The following is a 22,174-nucleotide window of genomic DNA, read 5'->3' on the forward strand; positions in this document are numbered from 1 at the left end:
CGACAACTTTTCTCCATGGTAAATGGTAAATGGCCTGTATTTGTATAGCGCTTTTACTAGTCCCCCCCTAGGGACTAGCTTTACACACCCAGTCATCCACCCATTCACACACTGGTGGAGCAAGCTACAGGTGTAGCCACAGCTGCCCTGGGGCAGACTGACAGAAGTCTGATGTCTTGTCTGATGCAAATTTGTCAATGATGTTGTCTGGGTGAGTGGGACTGCAGCCAGATGTGTAGAGTGAGTAGAGTAGTGTGCTTAGTACACAACCCTGGAGAGAGCTGATGATGAGAGTGCAAGGGGAAGAGAGGTCAGGATCCAGATTGACTCGCTGGGGTCGGTTGACCAAAAAATTGGCGGGAGCCACTTGCTCTTGGATAGAGGATGTACAAATTAGTCTTTCAGTCGTTTACTCATTATGTGGACACAGCTCTATAGTGAAAACATGGGTTTACTGTGGTATTTAAAAGTTGTAGTACTGACCTGTACTCACTGTATAACAGGTTTGATGAACTTGAACTGTACTGTGACCCTGAAGTCAATAATTTTGCAAAAGAACAGAACACAATGTTGCTGTAGAAAATCAGAAAAGTGAGTTTGTGTGTTTGTCAGCTGTTTGTGTGGAGTTGTTCTTTATGTTCACCTCAAATGTCATTTCTCTTTAGTTCTGGTCTCACTGCTGAGCTGCACAACAAACCAAGGTCAGTAACCTTCTTCTGTCACAGTTTAAATGATTAATGCTCACTGATATGACCTGATTGGGTTCATGTTGGTAGATATCAAATATAAAAGTGCTGAAATGAGAAATGTAAGAAAATATTCACAGATAATCAGAGATGGGCAGTAACACAGATTACTTTTTTCAAGTAACGAGTGAAGTGAAGGGATTACTATTGCAAAAGAAGGTAACTATATTAGTGCTACTTTCCCGTAAGCACACCACGTTACTGCGTTACTAAAAGCGTGATTTTTTTGCGAGAGTGTCTCGCAATGACGTAAGCGAGTGCGACGTTCGGATCAACAGCTGTGTGCAGATCAACAGTGGATAATATATGGAGTGCGGGAGAGAGTTTGAGCGTGCAGCGTTTAAATCGTGGAAGTACTGACCTTACTTCTCTCCCATCTCTCTCCTCCATATCTCTCTGATCTGGTCTCGGTGTCTTAGATCTTCTTCTTCCCTTTCTCTCTCTGTCCCCCCATCTTGTCACCATGGGGAGCAGGGCTTTCAGCTGCTCTGCTCCATGACTCTGGAATTCCCTTCCTCTTCTTTTTATTTTTTGTCAGCTTATTTAGTTGGTTTTTGTTTTTTTGCCCTTCATCCCCGTCCCTCTTCTCCACTGTTTTTCCCCCTCTTCCTTTCTCCCTTTTCTTTTCCTCATTCAAGTCTGTCCCGTATCTAACAAGTGAAAATAAAAAAATAAATAAAATAAACAATACAAGGTGAATCAAATAGGCCATTATGGTAAGGCTGGGATGGTCCATTTGGTAAAGTAAATCCGTTGGTCATCTTTCTTTGCCTTTAGACAATAATTCTGAGGGTAAAAGAGCCAAACGGGACAGGCAAAAAAAAAAATGCAACTTGACCAACACTGCAGATAATATATATATATTTTTTTAATTTAACCCTCACAGCTCGTCTGACTGTGAGTCCCAGCAGCTCTCAGTTCTTTAAAGGAGACTTTGTGTCTCTGAGCTGTGAGGAGGACGACAGCTCTGCTGGATGGACTCTGAGGAGAAACACAAGCAATTTACAGAGGACTCAGTGTGGAGCTGAATGGGGAAAACCAGTTACTTCAGCTAATTCTTCCTGTAACATGAGCTACATTTTAACACAGGACAGTGGAGTTTACTGGTGTGAGTCCAGAGAGGGTCCCATCAGTAACATGGTTAACCTGACAGTCACTGGTAAGTTGAGTGTGTGGAGTTAGTGTTGATGAAGCTGTGTGTAAATGGATGAAATGCTGTAGTTTGTCTCTGTGTTGAGGTGGATCAGTGATCCTGCAGAGTCCTGTCCTCCCTGTGATGGAGGGAGATGACGTCACTCTGCTCTGTAAAACAAAGACCACTCCCTCCAACCTCCCAGCTGCTTTCTATAAAGATGGCTCCCTCATCAGGAAGCAGCCTACAGGTCACATGACCATCCAGCATGTTTCCAGGTCTGATGAAGGCCTCTACAAGTGTGACATCAGCGGTCATGGAGAGTCTCCATCCAGCTGGATCACTGTCACAGGTGACACACTCACCTGTCTGTGTTTCTGCAGCTTTCAACATTCACAATGTGACGACAACTTAATGACTGTGTTTGCTTTATTTTAGACAAACACACCACCACACCTCCACCTACATCCACACCTCAACCTAGTTCCACCTCTCCTCCTGTTCTCTCTGTGTTTTCATGTGTTGGATCAGTCTGTGTTTTGGTTCTACTGGTGTTACTGGTTCTGCTGGTGAGACGATGTGTTCACAGGAAACCTGAAGGTGAGACTCAGACTTCCTGATCTTTTGTTTGTTTGTTTGTTTAGTAGAATAAAGTTCACATTCATTAAGATAACGGTAACAACTTAACCTAAATGTAATCTTTGTTTAGATATTTAATTTATATAATTGTTCATTTTGGAAAATTTTAACAGATGGAAAAGAAGCTGAAGAAGATGACATCATCACTTATGTCATGTACTGTGATGTCAAAACTTCAAAAACAGCCAATCAGACGACGCAGAGGTAGTACTGTGTTTTCATCATAGAAGAGTTCATGTTGAGGTTTAAGCTCTTTGTTATCGTAGTAAACATGTTGATCAGTCTCATCTCTTTTCTTTCTTCTCTGCATTGGTCAAAAGTGAAGTCAAAGTCAGCTTTGTTGTCAAAGACCATATGTACAGTCACACACAAGAATTTGAATTGACAATACCTCATGGCCCTCAGTGTACACTAAACTAATATGAAGATAAAAAGATACAAATAAAATAAACGTCTTATTTACAACATCACACAATAACATACAATTATATAAACAGCAGTGTCCAACACAATCATAGTGACTGTGGCTATGTCGTGTGCAAGTGGGGGTGAGGCAGTCAGTGAAAGGGCAATGGTGGTGGGTCAGAGTGTGTATGTTTGAGGAGTTCAGAGGGAAGAGCAGTGTTGGGTTTATTAAGGCACAAACCCCACTGGAACAGAGACAACCAACTGCACGGCAAAACAGGACAAGACGGCGCTCTTTGTCTTTTCTCTCGCGAGGGAAGCCGGCCAAGGTCAAGAGCTCTTTAGTCTTCACTTGAACTTAGCCAACCTGGGCTGACTTCCCCTTTCCTGCCTCTTTAATTGACAAATGATTACATGAATATGCAGTTACAAATAGTTCGATTGAACACGTGACAGTCTTAAGCGGGCATGTGTGTGTTAGCAAGGTATTTGCCTTCCTGGGTGTTTGTGTGTGTTCCTCGCCATCACATACATAGGCATAGTTTCTTATAAACCTTTCCAGATGCCCTGTACAGGATGCAACCTTTCAATGAGCTGACATGTGTATATGTGTGTAGAGCAGAAATAAACAGTCTTGCACCTTAGAAGAATAGAACCTTCTGGATTCACAATGTATAACAGAAAATTATAGCGTTGAGGCTGCTCTCATGTCTGCACAGAAGCTTATAAAACCTAGTAACACACATACACACAATGATTATATATATCTTAGCACAAATGACAATCTCAAAACAGCAACTCTAACAAGGTGAGTGCAGGTGTGGAGTTCGTGTGTGAGACACTCTGATGGATGAAGCTGTTTCTCAGTCTGCTGGTTCTGGCCCGGAGGCTCTTCAGTCTCCTTCCTGATGGCAACATACTGAAGAAGCTGTTGGACGGATGAGTGGCGATCCTCTGAGATGTGCACACACAGGAACTTGGTGCTGCTTACCCTCCACGGCAGCACCATTGATGGTTAGTGGGGTGTGCAGGGTGTGAGTTCTCCAGGAGTCTATGATGATCTCCTTAGTCTTCTCTACATTCAGGGAAAGGTTGTTGTTGCTGCATCACTCGGCCAGATGTTTAACTTCACTCCTGTAGTAGGTCTCATCGTTGTTGCTGATGTGACCTACCACAATTGTGTCGTCTGCAAACTTAATGAAAATGTTGGAGCTGTGTGATGGTGTGCAGTTGTGGGTCAGCAGTGTGAAGAGAAGAGGGCTCAACACATCCTTGGGGAGCCCCCGTATTCATTGTTCTTGTGCCGGAGGTGTTTCTGCCAACCCGTACTGTCTGCTGTCTTCCTGTCAGGAAATCCAGCAGCTAGTTACACAGCAAGGTGCTGATCCCCAGCAGATCCAGGGAATGAGTTGTTGGGGAATGATGGTGTTGAACACTGAACTGAAATCTATGAGCAGCATTCTAACATATGAGTCTCTAGTGTCCAGATGTGTGAGGGCTGAGTGAAGCTGAAATTGCATTATCGGTCATCGGGAACGACAGCCTGGCTCAGTGATGTATTAAAGCTGTCTGTGAAGACATCTGTGAGTTTCACAGCACAGTCCCTCAGTGCTCGTCCTGGGATGTTATCAGGACCTGGGGCTTTGCATGTGTTGATCCTGGCAAGGGATCCTCTGTGTGGGGGTCAGGTTCTGCACCTCAAGAAGAATTTCTTTAGCTCATCCCATAAAGAGGTGGGACCGGCACTCTGACGATACTCTGCCCATCCTCAGAGTATCTCTGCTGCCGCAAAAGCTCTGTGAAATCCTCCTGGAGTACTGCCTTTTTCGCCTCTCTGATGCCACGTGACAGGTTTGCCCTTGGGGTTCTTAGGTTCACCTCATCCCCAGCTCTTGAGGCTGCATTTCTCCCCCTCAGGAGCCTGTTGACCTCACCTCTGAGCCATGGTCTCTGATTGTCCCGGACAGTGATAGTCCTGGTCTCTGTGACATCATCGATGCATTTTGAGATGTAGGCAATGACATTTTCTCTATATTCCTGTGGTGTTGTTGTGTGTGGCAGCCTACTTAAAGATCTCCCATTCTTTGGAGGAAAAGCAGTCTTGCAGTGCCTCTGAGGACCTTTCTGGCCACACAAATATCGACATTAGCATAACAGTGATGTGATCAGAGGCACCAAGGTGGGGGAGGGCTTTGTAATCTTCTCTCTGGCTGGTGAAAACATTGTCTAAAATGTTGCTCCCTCGCGTGGGGAATTTAATGTGTACCTGTGAACACTGAAGGAACTGCAGGTTTTCTCAGGTTATGTTTCAGCTCTGAAAAGCTTCCCTTTTGTTTAATGTTCTAATGAAGACATATCAGAATCAGAATCAGAATCAGAATACTTTATTGATCCCTGGGGGAAATTATTTTTTGTTACAGTGCTCCATTATAAACCAACATTAAGACAAGACAGACAATATGCTAACTAAGAATAGTACAATATATACATATATATACATACATACATACATAAGTCACTTATAAATAAATATTTGGAAAAGAAACATGTGTAGTTGTAGCAGCAAACAGTGTGTTAAGTGGATGCGTTGTACAGGGAGATGGCCACAGGCAGGAATGATTTCCTGTGTCGTTCAGTGGTGCTTTTCGGTAATCTCAGTCTCTCACTGAACGAGCTCGTGTGAGTGGTAGGTCACATCAGCAACAACATGTCATGGAGTGGGTGGGAGGTGTTATCCAACATTGTCTTTATCTTGGACAGCATCCGCCTCTCCGACACCACCTTGAGGGAGTCCAGCTCCATCCCCACAACATTGCTGGCCTTACGGATCAGTTTATTAAGTCTGTTGGCATCTGCGACCCTCAGCCTGCTCCCCCAGCATGCAACAGCATAGAGGATCGCACTGGCCACCACAGACTCATAGAAAATCCTCAGCAATCCTCAGTCGCCTCAAAAAATAGAGACGACTCTGGCCCTTCCTGTAAAGTGCTGTGGTGTTTTTAGCCCAGTCCAGTTTATTAGTTATCCAGTTTAACACATAACTTCACACAGATGTAGCTGAAGGATAACTGTGGGGTAAATCTTGAGTCAGGGTAACATAACCAATCTATTTACACAAGTTTTATCAGACTTCACTGATGATTCTATACATGCATTTTTTTTTCTGTCAATTGAAAGCTATGAAGCTCCCTGTCATTTAGGTCGGGGCTTTAAAATAACTGCACAAATATCTGCCCAGATGCATGACAAAGATGGCTGCTGAGTATTTGAGTTCAAGGTCAATATGAAGACTGTTTCCTACTCTTACCATGTGAGATTTTAAGAATCAAACATTGAAATCACAATATTTAATTTCATACTTTTGTGATACATTTATTGCTTCATTTAAAATTAGAAATGCTTAGTCAGTTCCATTGAGAACTGATGGTAGTAAGTAAAACTTAGTCAAGTGCAACCGTCTGCATGTTTCACACTTACTGAGTGTTGTTCACTGTGAGCTGGACTGTGTGTTTGTGGTCTGTGGTTAACTGAAGCTAACAGCTCTGCAGTCGTCCAGCATCCTGTTTCTGATAGAAAGAAAACACTTCAGCTGCAGGTGTTTCAACACAGAGCTGTTTATTTTAACAGGAGGGAACACGGAGACATAATTTGGAAAAGCATTTTAATAAAATTTCCACACAGATCACCATCCATTCAAGGTCAATATTAATTACATTAAGCACTGTTTCCATTTTATTCAGTTTTCATTTAAATTTACCTTTTTTGATATATATATATATATTTTTTTTTTTTTGACTCCGAAATTTTAAACTTGATCTATCTCAGTATTTATATATAATTTTATTTTAAATAAAGTAGTAATTCTAGTATAACAGTAGTCATCACAGCATACCAGTGTGTCTAATATTAGTGCTCATGTTGTGAAAAGTGTTTGATTTGTACTCTGTGGTGAAGAGTGTCAGTCTTCACTGGCAGCTTTGTGGTCGTCCACCTGCCCCGTACACAGAAACACCCCCCAGTTCTTTGTGGTCACTTTATGTTTCAGAGCAAAGGTGTGAAGACGAGAAAAAAAAAACAGTACAAAAGGTGCTGAGCTTTCAAAAAATATATATTTAATCCACTTATTAATTAAAACATTTTGCTGTAGTGTGATGATGTAGTTTTATAGTTGTGCACCTACAGAAATGCAAATGTGTTCTATTATTTATTACACAGACAGAAATTCAGCTGCAGTCGACTCAGCAGTGAGAACTGAAGATGTCAGTTATGAACAAACAAACATCAGAACAAGGAGGCCCAGGTACAGCTGCTCTTTATCTTTAACCGAGTCAAGCTAGCTGCTCACCATGTTTCCAACCATCGTGCTAAGCTAAGCTAACCACGTAACCAAATGTTTGACTTTTTAATGTCATTTAATGCAGTTAAAGAGCAAGTTGTTGTTGAGCTCAAGGTTTGACTTCTGTGAACTTTAATTAGAGTGTCGACAGCTCATTGATTTCTGAACTAGTCCCAGTAAAGTCTGAACAGGGACTGTGTGTGATGCAGAGAGGTGGAGATTGGAGGTCTTGATTGAACTACAAAGCTTGTAATAATATTTCCTGTTTTTTGAACTGTGTGTGTTTGTGTTCAGACTTTAAACCAGAGCCAGACATCGTCTACTCTTCACTGAAGTAGTCCACCAGTCCAACCACTGACGTCCAGCTGCTGGTCTCTAACTGCTCCCCCAGCACCTCAGACCAGAGGACATCCACATGTTATTTATATTTTTTAATTTCCTCTATAACCTGTAAAAGCGTTCCGTATAAGTTCTGCAGGATCAATAAACTCTGGGATTCCCTCTTTGTTCAATCTTATTTTTATTTACCATGAAATAAGGAATAAAAATTAAGCTTCAGCTGGCACACTATAAACAGCAGGGACATCATTCAGCGGGTGCAAAACACAGTAAAACACCAGTACCGAACAGTACAGTATGTATTGTGCATTTTCAGTTGCACTTTATCAGGAAGATATAAGTATAGAGAAGGTTTAACATGGTGAATGTTTGACTAGTGTTCATTACCCTGTCAATATTTATAGTCTCACACTCAGTGGTCTGACCTAAAGTAAAGAAATGAAGTGTTTTAGTGTGTGATAAAGTATAAATTGATAAACATGAGACTCAGTCTGGGCTTCCATCTGGATCACACTGCCTGAATCAGAGCTCCTCTTGTGAAACCTCTCAGTGAAGCTTGAAATAGTCGTGAATGACTTTTAAAGTTTTCCGCCATCTACTGGTGAAACCAAATCAAAACAAATCAAATTCAAATTTTATTTGTCACATACACAGTCATACACAGTATGATATGCAGTGAAATTCTTACACAACTGCTCGTGACCTAAAGAACAAACAAGAGGCTATGAATAAGATAGGAAATAAATATGAAAATTAAAAAGGGTAAATTTAACTAGGAAGGAATAAATAAAATAAAATATAAAAATTAAAGTTAAAAATGAAATAACTGTACAACATAAATTAGAATGAAGGGTAAATTTAACTGGGAAAGAATAAGATAAATATATAAATTAAAGTTGAAAATAAAATAACTGTACAACAAAATACACAATACACAGTATAGAAATATATAAGAATGTATGAAGAAATATATATATATATATATATATATATATATATATATATATATATATATATATATATATATATATACAATAACAGCAGCAAAAAGTTTTTTGTACAAGTATTAAATGGAAATGAAGAAATATAATGTCCAGTGTTGTGCAATCCACATTTGTAAGTGTCTTGTGCAGTGCAAATATGCTTAAAGTGATTTAAGTGAAGAGGTGAAAACAATGTCCAGAATGTCCAGTGTGTGTGTAAGAACTATATGTGTGGGTCAGTACTGTGTGGTGGTGTGATTGAGAGACCGTATCGCCTGCGGGAAGAAGCTCCTCCTCAGTCTCTCTGTGTTGGTCTTCAGGGAGCGGAATCGCTTTCCTGACCTCAACAGAGAGAACAGTCTGTTGTTGGGATGGCTGAGGTCCTTCACGATCTTCCTGGCCTTGGTCCAGCACCGCCTGCTGTAGATTGAGTGCAGGTCAGGGAGCTCGGAGCGGATGGTGCGCTCAGCTGATCGCACAACCCTCTGTAGAGCTCGTCTGTCCTGCATGGTGCTGTTCCCGAACCAGGTTAAGATGTTTCCTGTCAGGATGCTCTCTATGGTGCATGAGTAAAAGTTCCTGAGCGCCTTGGAAGGCAGTACAGTTTAAACAGTTGACCATTAAACCAGTTTGCATTTTACTCAGTCTCTTAACAATTTCAGAAACTTTAAAAATGCCATGTTTCAGTTCTGTTATAAGATCTCTGTGTGGCTGAAAATACTTTATAAAGGTATAGATGGGAATCTAAATCTAAAGAGTTCACTGGATTTGACGGGTGGGTGTTAAGAGGCTACTGATACAAACGGGAGGATCTCATTTTTCTTGGCATCTTAGGATCCCCCAGATCAGGACTTTTAAATGTTAATCCCACATAGCAAGCAGTTCTGGCCCAGATTTGGTATCAAGCTGGCACTTCTGACTAACTGGTGTCATGACAGAGTGTATGTCGACCAGATGTGGGCCAGGTCTGGCAATGATGGCACTGTTTATGTTCCTATTTACCTCCACTTAATCCAAAACCTAATAAGGGTTTACTCATCTTTGCCAGTGGGTGGCTGTAACTCAGGAGGAAGCGCAGGTCACCTACTGATTGGAAGGTTAGTGGTTTAATCCCTGTTTCCTCCAGTCTGCATGTTAAGAATGTTATTGTATTTAGAAAGCACTCACTTTAGAGAAAGTGTATGTATAAGATTCTATATAAGAATCAGTCCATTCGCTGTCTGACTAGAGTCTCGGCATGTTGGAGTACACATTGACAATAAACTGGACTGGGCTAAAAACACCACAGCACTTTACAGGAAGGGCCAGAGTCGTCTCTATTTTTTGAGGCGACTGAGGTCCTTCAACATCTGCCAGAAAATGCTGAGGATTTTCTATGAGTCTGTGGTGGCCAGTGCGATCCTCTATGCTGTTGCATGCTGGGGGAGCAGGCTGAGGGTCGCAGATGCCAACAGACTTAATAAACTGATCCGTAAGGCCAGCAATGTTGTGGGGATGGAGCTGGACTCCCTCAAGGTGGTGTCGGAGAGGCGGATGCTGTCCAAGATAAAGACAATGTTGGATAACACCTCCCACCCACTCCATGACATGTTGGTCAGTCACAGGAGCTCGTTCAGTGAGAGACTGAGATTACCGAAAAGCACCACTGAACGACACAGGAAATCATTCCTGCCTGTGGCCATCTCCCTGTACAACGCATCCACTTAACACACTGTTTGCTGCTACAACTACACATGTTTCTTTTCCAAATATTTATTTATAAGTGACTTATGTATGTATGTATGTATATATATGTATATATTGTACTATTCTTAGTTAGCGTATTGTCTGTCTTGTCTTAATGTTGGTTTAAAATGGAGCACTGTAACAAAAAATAATTTCCCCCAGGGATCAATAAAGTATTCTGATTCTGATTCTGATTCTGATTACATGGTTTGATTAAGGTACACATTAGGCCGAAATCCGGGGCCAGAGCTGAAACCTTTCTGGGCCTGCACAGGGCCAGCAGTGTGCATATAACTGGCCCATGGCTGCACACAACTTACATATGGCCCACATACCGCAAAGACTGACGGCCCTTTGGTGGCCCAGATCAGTTTCACCAGATGTAGTCCACTCATGAGGTTTTGCAGCACCCTCTGGTGGATTATTGAACCACTTCAGGACAGAGTCAGGAGGGAGCAATAGTCTGTGGTCACCATCTCCTAAACTAAATTTGTTAATCGTTTATTTATTTATTTATAAAGCACATTTAATTACAACAGTACGGAGCCCCACAAGGGACATGGGGAAAAAAAATTAAGATGGACTTTTGCGAGGTCTCGCGAAACAAACTCGGGATCTCGCAAAAGTTTTAGCCGCATTCTTCGGAGGCCGCCAGCTCGAAGCTGACCGGGAGGTCGAGGCACAATGTGCCGGGAGAGCGGTGTTCCTCCCGGCTGTAGTAGGTCTCGACCTCCCGTTAGCTTCGAGATGGTGGCTGTCAGACATCTCCGAAAACGTCGGAGCACTTTTGCAAATATGTAATGTCTTGTAAACCGAGAAGATATTTGAAGTTTACACAGCTACGTTCACGCCTCAAAATATCTTAAAAGTTTATTTTGTGACCAAGAAAGAGTAATATTACAAGTAGCTGCCGCCATTGTTGGAATTCAACTTTTGCGAGATCCCGAGTTAGTTTTGCGAGATCTCGCAAAAGTTCATCGTAATTCTTTTTTCTCCCATGTCCCTTGCGGGGCTCCGTACAACAGCAACTTTGACTAAAGTCCAAAAATGTACAAAAATACAAAATAACTAGTACCAAATAACTTATAATATTAGTATATAACAATAATACCAAATAACTCTTATATTGCATTAAAAGCCAGTGTATACAAATTTGTTTTCCGTGGACAACACACATGTTGGAACTTAAATTTCTGACCCCTTTCATAACCAATTAAACGGGATCTCCTCCCCCTTGCCTCCGTTTTTGGGAGCGGTGCTAAAGGCTTAAGACTGTGCAGGTTAACATGAGGAGGTGCTAGGATTGCTACTTGGTCCAAAAATTGTCACTTTTGTTTCGTTTTCATTAAAATATAGAAAGTTACAGGCTATCCAGGATTTAACTTCACTCAGACACTGAAGTAAGGGGTCTAGTGGAGCAGGACAGCTTCTCTTCAGTTGAATATAGATCTGAGTGTCATCAGCAGAGATGGGCAGTACGCGTTACTGTAATCTGATTACTTTTTTTCAAGTAACGAGTAAAGTAAGGGATTACTATTGCAAAAACGGTAATTAGATTACCGTTACTTTTCCTGCGTTACTAAAACCGTGATTTTTTGTGAGAATGTCTCACGACAGTGAGGTAAGCGAGTGCGCCGTTAGAGACAACAGCTGTGTGCAGATCAACAATGGATCACATATCGATTGTGGGAGAGAGTATGAGCGTGCAGCACTGACCTTACTTTGAGTTTGATTCCATAAAAAGTGACAAAAACATTAGCGTCCATCGTGCGTGGGAAGAAAACTTCTTTTTACAGCGAAAAAAACCCCTAAACTTCCAAGCAAGCACCGAGTGCACAACGACGTAATGGGAAATTCACAGAGAAACTCGCGGATTCTTCCACTGACCGTGGCACACCTGCACCAGGGTAAACCTCCGCCTACCGCAGTCCTGCTTTACAGGTGAAAATAGAGCAACAGGACCGCTGAGTCTTTGACTTTATTTATTTTCTGCTGTGTTTTACTTCCATCTATTTGAAAGAGTGAGTGTAAACACAAAAAATATTTTATTTTATGTGCTGGAATGTGCAGAAAATAGGTTTAAATGTTAAACTAATTTATTCAAGTCAGAGAATGTTGCATATAATTAAATTTTTGCTTGATGCATAAAGTTAAAAGATTAAAACTAATAAACAAGTTTTAAAAAGAGAGACTTTTCCATTTGATTACATTTTGTGTGATGGATTATGTAGAAAAAGTAGAATTGGGCTGAAAGATCTATCACTTTATCACCTCTTCAGGTTGTAAATCGTGTTTTTAAAAAGTAACTAGGTAATTAATTACTTTAAAAAATAAGTAATCAGTAACGTAACGGGATTACTTTTTGGGGAAGTAATCAGTAATTCGTTACTGATTACTTTTTTCAAGTAACTTGACCAACACTGGTCACCACCCACAAAAAAGCTTGATTTACATAGCAAATAAAAGTTGGTCTAATAACAGCGAAATGTGAAGTAATAATTCAGTAGCTCTGCTCTGCTGATAGCAAAGACAGATGTGTTTTAAAACTTTTAATTTATTTGTGCAACTGAGTCATGTCAGTTTGTTGGTTGTGGTTTTCTATCATCCATCAGGGGGCGCTGCAGCTCCTTCAGCATCCTCAGCACTTTACTATGAAATCAACAGTGTTTGGCCTTTATGTCCAGAGATGATTCAAAGTGTTTACGGACTAAACAGTTTATTTTCTGTTGTTGTTTTACTGCAAGCATAAAGAAACAATGTGACCTTGTGACGTTGCTTCTTGGTCACACTTTGCTCCTCGTCTCTTCTCTCCTGTCCTGCTGTCTTTTAACTAATCATGCTGACGTGTTTCGGTGGAGGAATAATAAACTGGAAAAGAAGCAAAAATTTTCATTATCAGTATCTGGTTAATATCCAATTAATCATTTAGTCCTTGATGAATTTACTTTTACTGAAGCTCATATGATGATATGCACTGACACACCCAGAGTCCAGCTGTACCAACAACAAACAAACACTGAACCAGTCTGACCAGGATATACAAAACTGTGGCTTTCCTGAAATGTGACACTCTTTATGTGACTCACTTCACCACAACCACAAAACTGTGTTTAGAGATTCCTTCAGATCTTTATAGAGGAAATGTCAACATTCAGAATACTTGGAAACAGAGTTTAACAAAGATTTTTAGCCCTGAAAATATCATGTATGTATATCCTGAACTATAAGTATGAGGGCACAAAATGATAAACATATTTAACCAACACTGCTGTTTAGTGCAAGGGTATGTAATTCCCAATATATATGTAGTATTTAAAAACCTTTAATAAATGATTGTACAAATATCCTCAGCTGATTCTGAAGTGGTCAGGTGGGAGGTGCTGTCACAGATTTTCTGTCTGTGAGAACTTATTTACACAAACTTTGTACAGATGAAAGTAACAACACTGTTACATTCAACACTGTTGAGTAAAAGAGAAAGTAGTTACATTTGACTGCTCCTGGTCACATGACGACCCCACAGCAGTTAGTGCCCCTTATTTTGATTTACCGAGTTTTACACCCGGTGCCCTTCCTGACAGTCCAGCAGTGATTTGTGTCTCCAGCTGGAATCAAACCAGCAACCTTTACGATAATCAGTACACTCTGGAGGTACAACAGTATATTTTAGAATAATTCCTTTGACATTTTCTGTAATGTGTGTGTTTAATATTAACTGTTCTTCTTTTATTTGTCTTCTCTTATTAGTGTCTATATTTATTGGATACAAAAACACCTTTGACTTTTATTATTATCATTTTGTCATGAGACCCTTCATTCATCATTTATCTCAACTCTAAACACACAGACAGTCTGCAAAGTCTACACATCCACCTGTGCCAGAGAATTAACTTCCTGTTGCTGTTACCTCTCTGCTACTTTAGGTGTGTTTGTGGTATTTGTTTGTCAAATACACGGCTCAGATCCAGTCAGCTGAGTCAGTCCGGGAATGCTATGAAGTCAAACTGGTCTAAGGTGTGTCGTATTAAACAGCTGACAAGGAAATACGGGTTAGATTGTTCACTGGGGCTGTTTAGTGCAGCCAGAGACCAAATCACTATCGTCAAAGTTTGTTTCCTTTCTTTTTTCTATTTGCTCTCAGTGGATAATTTTTCCATCCTGATGATCAGAAGAGTGTTTGAGGGTTTCAGAGATCCTTCAGAACAACAGTAAGTGTTTAAAACGACGTCTTTCAGTCTTTTAGATAATCTGACAGGTTGATGAAGTCTGTGAGCTTCAGTGGATTAACAGATTGTTCATGTTAATCCATCTGAACCAGGATTAAAGCTTCACTTTCCTGGTTACTGATGAATGTCATGTGGAGTTAGTGTGAAGCATCTGATTTACTGTTGGCTGGTTTCATCTGTGTAAACACATCATATGAAATTATTTCAATGTGTTTTAATTCAAAGCTGTCAGACTTTATCTGACACAATATAAAGAAGAAAATCAACTCAATGACAAACAGGAAATGTAGTGAGGGCACTATTTATGTTGGAGATTCTGACATGATCCCTGATTCAGCTCCTGGGATTTTGAGTTGTCTTGAAGATTTCTCTTTCAGTCTTTTCTGTTTGGTTTGTGTTTTTGATTTTTATTTGGCTCAATTTTAATTGCTTTGTTCTAATAGTGGGGTGTATTTCTGACAATACTGAGTGTTTGTTCCTTTGTAGTTTTCATAGGACTGAGTTTCAGGCTTTTTACTCCATGTTTGGCTTCCAGTTTGACTTCATTGTTGCTGTTTTTATGGTGACTTTCTGCTTTCTGTTTTGTTTGTCTTTTATATCTTTTAGGATTTTATTTGGGCTTTTGGAATTTATACGATTTGTTTGGGAGGAATAATTTACTTTATTTTCTTGTGTGTTTTAGTGTTAATATAACTACTTTTTGGATTATTCCTTTTTTTTTTAATTTGACATGCACAAAATCATACAAAAGACTCAACATTATGTCTGAGATTTGTTTTTAAATGTTTTAATTTTGTATTTGTTGTTTGGTCGAGGTGTAAAACAGACTATATGGAAAGCTACTGCTCACCATTTAAAGGAATGCTCATTTCAGAATCAGAATCTTATTGCCAAATCTTGAGCAGGTTTACAACATTAGGAAATTGCTGCGGCACTTAGTGCAAACATACTGTCAGACAGCACTTAAATAAACATAAAAATAAGAATTAAACGTGCTAAGTAGATAGATACAGTGGGGCAAAAAAGTATTTAGTCAGCCACCGATTGTGCAAGTTCCCCCACCTAAAATGATGACAGAGGTCAGTAATTTGCACCAGAGGTACACTTCAACTGTGAGAGACAGAATGTGAAAAATAAATCCATGAATCCACATGGTAGGATTTGTAAAGAATTTATTCGTAAATTATGGTGGAAAATAAGTATTTGCTCAATAACAAAAATACAACTCAATACTTTGTAACATAACCTTTGTTGGCAATAACAGAGGTCAAACGTTTACTATAGGTCTTTACCAGGTTTGCACACACAGTAGCTGGTATTTTGGCCCATTCCTCCATGCAGATCTTCTCGAGAGCAGTGATGTTTTGGGGCTGTTGCCGAGCAACACGGACTTTCAACTCCCGCCACAGATTTTCTATGGGGTTGAGGTCTGGAGACTGGCTAGGCCGCTCCAGGACTTTCAAATGCTTCTTACGGAGCCACTCCTTTGTTGCCCGGGCGGTGTGTTTTGGATCATTGTCATGTTGGAAGACCCAGCCTCGTTTCATCTTCAAAGTTCTCACTGATGGAAGGAGGTTTTGGCTCAAAATCTCACGATACATGGCCCCATTCATTCTGTCCTTAACACGGATCAGTCGTCCTGTCCCCTTGGCAGAAAAACAGCCCCATAGCATGATGTTTCCACCCCCATGCTTCACAGTAGGTATGGTGTTCTTGGGATGCAACTCAGTATTCTTCGTCCTCCAAACACGACGAGTTGAGTTTATACCAAAAAGTTCTACTTTGGTTTCATCTGACCACATGACATTCTCCCAATCCTCTGCTGTGTCATCCATGTGCTCTCTGGCAAACTTCAGACGGGCCTGGACATGCACTGGCTTCAGCAGCGGAACACGTCTGGCACTGCGGGATTTGATTCCCTGCCGTTGTAGTGTGTTACTGATGGTGACCTTTGTTACTTTGGTTCCAGCTCTCTGCAGGTCATTCACCAGGTCCCCCCGTGTGGTTCTGGGATCTTTGCTCACCGTTCTCATGATCATTTTGACCCCACGGGATGAGATCTTGCGTGGAGCCCCAGATCGTGGGAGATTATCAGTGGTCTTGTATGTCTTCCATTTTCTGATGATTGCTCCCACAGTTGATTTTTTCACACCAAGCTGCTTGCCTATTGTAGATTCACTCTTCCCAGTCTGGTGCAGGTCTACAATCCTTTTCCTGGTGTCCTTCGAAAGCTCTTTGGTCTTGGCCATGGCGGAGTTTGGAGTCTGACTGTTTGAGGCTGTGGACAGGTGTCTTTTATACAGATGATGAGTTCAAACACGTGCCATTCATACAGGTAACGAGTGGGGGACAGAAAAGCTTCTTACAGAAGACGTTACAGGTCTGTGAGAGCCAGAGATTTTCCTTGTTTGAGGTGACCAAATACTTATTTTCCACCCTGATTTACGGATAAATTCTTTACAAATCCTACCATGTGAATTCATGGATTTTTTTTTCACATTCTGTCTCTCACAGTTGAAGTGTACCTCTGGTGCAAATTACTGACCTCTGTCATCATTTTAAGTGGGGGAACTTGCACAATCGGTGGCTGACTAAATACTTTTTTGCCCCACAATATATACATGAGTGCAGGTGGTGATCAGTGCCAAACATGGAATGATGCAGTGAACATGGTGTAGGGTCATGTGTTAGTGGTGGGAACAGTCATATGGTTATTGTTCATGAGTCCAACAGCAGAGGGGAAGAAACTGTTCTTATGGCGAGAGGTTCTGGTGCGAATGGACCGGAGCCTCCTGCCTGAGGGGAGCATGTCAAACAGACTGTGTCCAGGGTGAGAAGGGTCAGCTGTGATCCGAGCTGCACGCCCCAGTGTCCTGGAGGTGTACAGGTCCTGCAGAGATGGGAGTCTGCAGCCAATCACCTTCTCAGCAGAGTGCACAACACGCTGCAGTCTCTGTTTGTCCCTGATAGTGGCTCCAGTGTACCACACGGTGATGGAGGAGGTGAGGATGGACTCGATGATTGCAGTGTAGAATTGCATCATCGTCCGTGTTGGCAGGTTGAATTTCTTCAGCTGCCTCAGGAAGTTCATCCTCTGCTGGGCTTCCTTTGCTGCTGTTATGAAAATTTTAACAATAACCTGCAACACACCCAGTGAGCTTGATTTGAAGTGGGTTTAATAAACACATTGCAATGTGGAGAAAACGTTCAGGTCAAACACCAAACAGTTTTCTGAGGAAAGACACCGCCCATGAACAATTTTATACCTTCCCAAACACTGTCAAATAAAGAACGTTCCACAGCACATCATGTATCTCTATACCTTCAGTCCAACTCATCCTTGACTCCCCCCCCAATCCAAGGAAAGTTATGACCACCCGTCACCTCCCTACAAGCAGGATGCCTGTAGACCTTCAACTTCATAACAGGGCCCCTACCTAAACATCCGCATCCCTCGATAAGCAAAAAGAGTCTCACTATCTATTTAATGTCTCCCTTACAATGGTCTCACTGTGTGTGCAGAGCACAAGGCCCCTCTGTAGTGAACATGCATACAACTAAGTCAGAAAGTGAAATTACTATAACTAATGTGATATGATTAAATATGTGATTAACACACAAGAACTGAAATCTGCCACCACACTGCAGAGCTTACTCAACTCTCCAGGTTTTGGTCATAGGTAAGAATGTTTTCCCAGGATAGTTTTCAAAATTTGAAGCTGATTTGGGTTCAGTGGGTCACTTTTCTCATATGTGTCTATTTTCTTTCTGCAGCCCATGTTTGATACACCCATGTGACTGATGTTGATTTGTCACATGAGGCTATCATGTTAATTTCTAGCTAATGTCCAGCCAGATCATCTTTGGGCTGCAATTTGTTGCTTTCCTCCCAGCTGTGCTGCCAAAACATTTGTAGACGTGTCTGCATTTCTGTCATTCCTGTCACGTGTTCGTGCTGCAAAAGTCAATCAAGTTCAAGTTGCAGTAATTCGGCATCTATCTAGCTCTACTGTAGAATAACCTTAGTTTTGTTTTTTTCAGTGATGGGTCTGATCCTATGACAACCGGGATAGGCCCCGCCTGCGACCCTGATAAGGATAGGCTGAAGAGAATGGATGGATGGAAGTGACAGGTAATTTCAAAGTACATGTTTCAAACATCTCAACAAATATCAGAAAACACTGTTTCAGGGATGGACTGTTTCTCATGGAGCGAAACTCAGTGAGAAAAGATGTAAGAAAGAGAACAGGAGAGATTAAAGATTATTCTTCTCGAAACTAAGGACTGCTTAGGCATTGCTGTTTAATAAACTAGTGCTATGTTACTTTTCATTACTTTTTCAATATTTTCAAATTTTAAAAAATGGACCAAGCTATCAGATAACCAAACTCTCAGCGAAAGCTAGCCTACTCTTAGCTCAGCTTTCATATCTGAGTGTTTGGATTTTATTGAATTTTATCTGCAGTTCACTGAAATCAAAGTTTCTCTGTGACTTTCAGAAGTTAAACCCCAGTTCCCCATCATCAGATCAGTAAATAAAAACCCAATAATACGAATCTCTGGAACCCAAATCAACCTGACATGACTGCGTCAAATAGCAATTTTTCTGCAGTTTTCTCCTGAACGGCAGGCGTCACCACTTAGATTAAAACTCTGCATCAGCTCTTTTATTTCAGTAGAAAAAGTGAAGACAGGAAGTAGAGAACTCAGTTTTTTGTTTTTACCAAGGGGGCGTGGCTTTGTTCTGACGTGTTTTGTGTGAACTGTGTCTCAATAAAAAGGGCAGCAAGGGAGGTTGTGGTCGAGGTCATTTTCGTGGTGGACACAGACGAGGCCTCCCTTGCACAAGTGTTTGATCGATCGACTGTCTTGTTTTCTTCATGATGAATAAGTCTCTAGAATTAGCGGGGCTTGTGGAAACACAGACCCAACAGGCCATGAGTACCATTCACAGAGAACGGTGGAATAGCTGCAATCACAGCATTGTAAGATGGTGACTGATGTACCCCTAGGCCCCCTCCTCAGTATTTAAGGTTTGACTCTCATCATGCACTGGAGCACAAACTGGGTGTCATTAGGACGCTACAAAACAGAGCGAACACCATCCCCACTGACACAGCGACCAGGGAGGCAGAAGAACAGCACATCAAGAAGGCCCTGAGTAAATGTGGTTATCCCAGCCGGACTTTTGTCAAAGCTGGGAAGGCGCCTAAAGAAATCTCCAGCCGATCCAGGAGAGAAGGACAACCGCTGCCCAAGCGAAAAACTGTAGTGATCCCGTATGTGTCAGGAGTATCGGAGCATTTGAGATGCATTTTTTTCTAAACACCGGGTCTCTGTGGCTTTTAAACCCAAAAACACGCTGCGCCAAAAACTGGTCCACCCCAAGGATCGGGTCCCCCGACACAAACAGAGTGATATGTATGCTGCCAGAAAGATTGCCAGGATTTATGCTATGTAATGTACTGTTTATGAGATTGGGGAAACCTGCAGTCAGCTGAGGGTGAATACGTCTCTTGGATGAGTGACGAAAGGTTTCTCCTACTGAAAACGCTACGTCCAGATGAACAGAATCAAATTTAGTGTAGCACCCTCAAGGATTGACGTACGCACAATGTAGTTATAAAACAGGGTTTATTCTGGTCCTGGCAACCCGTGAGAACTGCTCACGGACAAAACAATAAAACAAAAACATCACATCAAAATGCGCTCTTGTACGTAGTGTCAATCAATCAAAAATCCTTAATTACAGAAAATAAACATTTAAAATACACAAACCTCATGAGCTGACATCCAGGAGGTGCTAAATAGTCCTCTATGGCCTTATTGCCTTATCTTCCATCTTCTTTGTCAATTATTTCCACTCTTTAAATGATATTTTCTCCATGTGTGGAGCTACCTGTGAGCTGCAGCATGCAGACACCATGTGCGCTAGCAAAAGAAAAGTGGCTGGGTGGAGACCCAAACAGCAATGCTGTACCCTACACAGTTCACCACCAGAGGGCGCAAAGGAACAAAATCCAGACATACAGCTTAAATATCAAATGCAACAAACATCAAATGCAACAAAAATCTAATGCAAAAGACCGTTACATTTAGGGATAGACATGTCGGTCAACTGGCGAGGACTGCGCACCATAACAGAACACCTGTTCTGTTATGGTGCGCAGTCAGGATTGAGTAAAAATAAATCAAATCAAAAAATCATAATGGAAAGCCAAAACAAAAACATAAAACGTTTTTAACTCCTTTTTAACATAGTCATCAGAAATGATACAAAAAACCAAGTAGTTTACAGAGTCCTCCTTTCTCCATGGCTTGGGCTTTTCAGCTGTGGCCACAACTCTTTCAGACTCTTCTATATTTATACCCCAAAAGTTGCCTTTTAAAGTTAAACCTGGAGGTTTGCAGCTCACAATATGACTTCAAAGTTCAACTGGATCTAAATTGAGTCAGGCTACCTTTACCAGTACACAACATAACATAGACATGGCAGTGTGTGTGCATGCTCAATCATCCAGATAAGTAAATCCCAAAAGGTTGATTCTGTCCAACATATTTGTTTTTAATATGAGTTTAGAAGAGTTTGACAAAGAAAACCCAACAGATGTTTCAGAAGACATTTTTCCTTGTATATTAAGGCTCGTGTACTTGTGCAAACATCAAAGAGCATCAAACTCAGTTGTGTTGAAACCTCAATTTGATGATCTGCTTGTATCCATGTTAGTGTTTAAAGTCCAACATCTCCCTCTAGTGGCCACATATAAAGCATGTGTGAGGATGGTGTTCATGTAAAATGTGAATCACAGTGTTCCAGTCAGTCATCAGTGTGTCTCTGCACAGCTGTAATTAAAATGTGCTCAGAGGGCCTCAGTGTCTGAATGGTTCCAGTTCAGCTCCATAACAGCAGCGTCCCTGGTTTGATTCCTGTGTTTCAGCTCATATCTGCCTCTCTCACTGAGGGGGACGTCCACTACATGGACATGGATTTGTTCATCAACCAAACTACAGATCACTAAGAGCAGAGGACATAGAACTTGTTTCTGAAATTTCTTTCCATCTGTGTGTTTATATCTTGCATTTTTTATAAGAATTTAGTTACCCACTGTGTTTGAACCAATAGAAAGCTGGTGCTCAGAGGAAGAGGGCGGGCTTTGCTTGGTGCCAGTGAGAGAAATGAAAAAAAGCTCAAATGAGTGAGAAGGACGATGAAGGAAACATCTGTGCTGTGTCTGCTCTGTAAGTAGAATCTCTGTGTTTGTTTGAATTCTTGTACTTTGACTGTCTGCTCTCCTGATAACTGATGATGGAGGAGAAGACATGAAAAACAAATCAGGCTGAATTCAAGTTCAAACACCACGAGGACCAACTGCAGGTCTGAACTGACTCTTTATCTTTGCTCAGGAGTCGAGGAAACACAGCAGGCAGTGAAAAGATCAAATCTTTCACTCATTATATCAACACAGCTGCACAGTGGAGACATGACTTTACTGGGTTAATTGAATGCAGTGGGAAATTTCTATATAATCACAGTGTAGTCAGTGCAAATAGATGTAAATCATTAAAATAACTCTAGAAGCTCAATTTCACATAAAACTTGTGAAGAAGAGTCTAAAGTTTGTGGCCACTTTCACGTCAGTACA

At 41.2% G+C, this 22,174-nt stretch overlaps 2 long non-coding RNA genes across 2 annotated transcripts; both read left to right on the plus strand.

The window, feature by feature from the left end:
• Nucleotides 1-2,326: 2,326 nt before the first annotated feature.
• On the plus strand, nt 2,327-7,764 carry LOC145425745 (uncharacterized). Its single transcript, XR_013906474.1, has 4 exons — nt 2,327-2,478; nt 2,631-2,721; nt 7,138-7,222; nt 7,553-7,764. It is a non-coding gene; the product is annotated as an uncharacterized LOC145425745 (long non-coding RNA).
• Nucleotides 7,765-14,272: 6,508 nt separating this feature from the next.
• Nucleotides 14,273-18,862, plus strand: LOC145425750 (uncharacterized). The gene is made up of 2 exons (XR_013906480.1): nt 14,273-14,513; nt 18,573-18,862. It is a non-coding gene; the product is annotated as an uncharacterized LOC145425750 (long non-coding RNA).
• Nucleotides 18,863-22,174: the final 3,312 nt, after the last annotated feature.

The sequence above is a fragment of the Astatotilapia calliptera genome, chromosome 3 (assembly GCF_964374335.1).
Source record: "Astatotilapia calliptera chromosome 3, fAstCal68.1, whole genome shotgun sequence".
NCBI classification, from domain to species: domain Eukaryota; kingdom Metazoa; phylum Chordata; class Actinopteri; order Cichliformes; family Cichlidae; genus Astatotilapia; species Astatotilapia calliptera.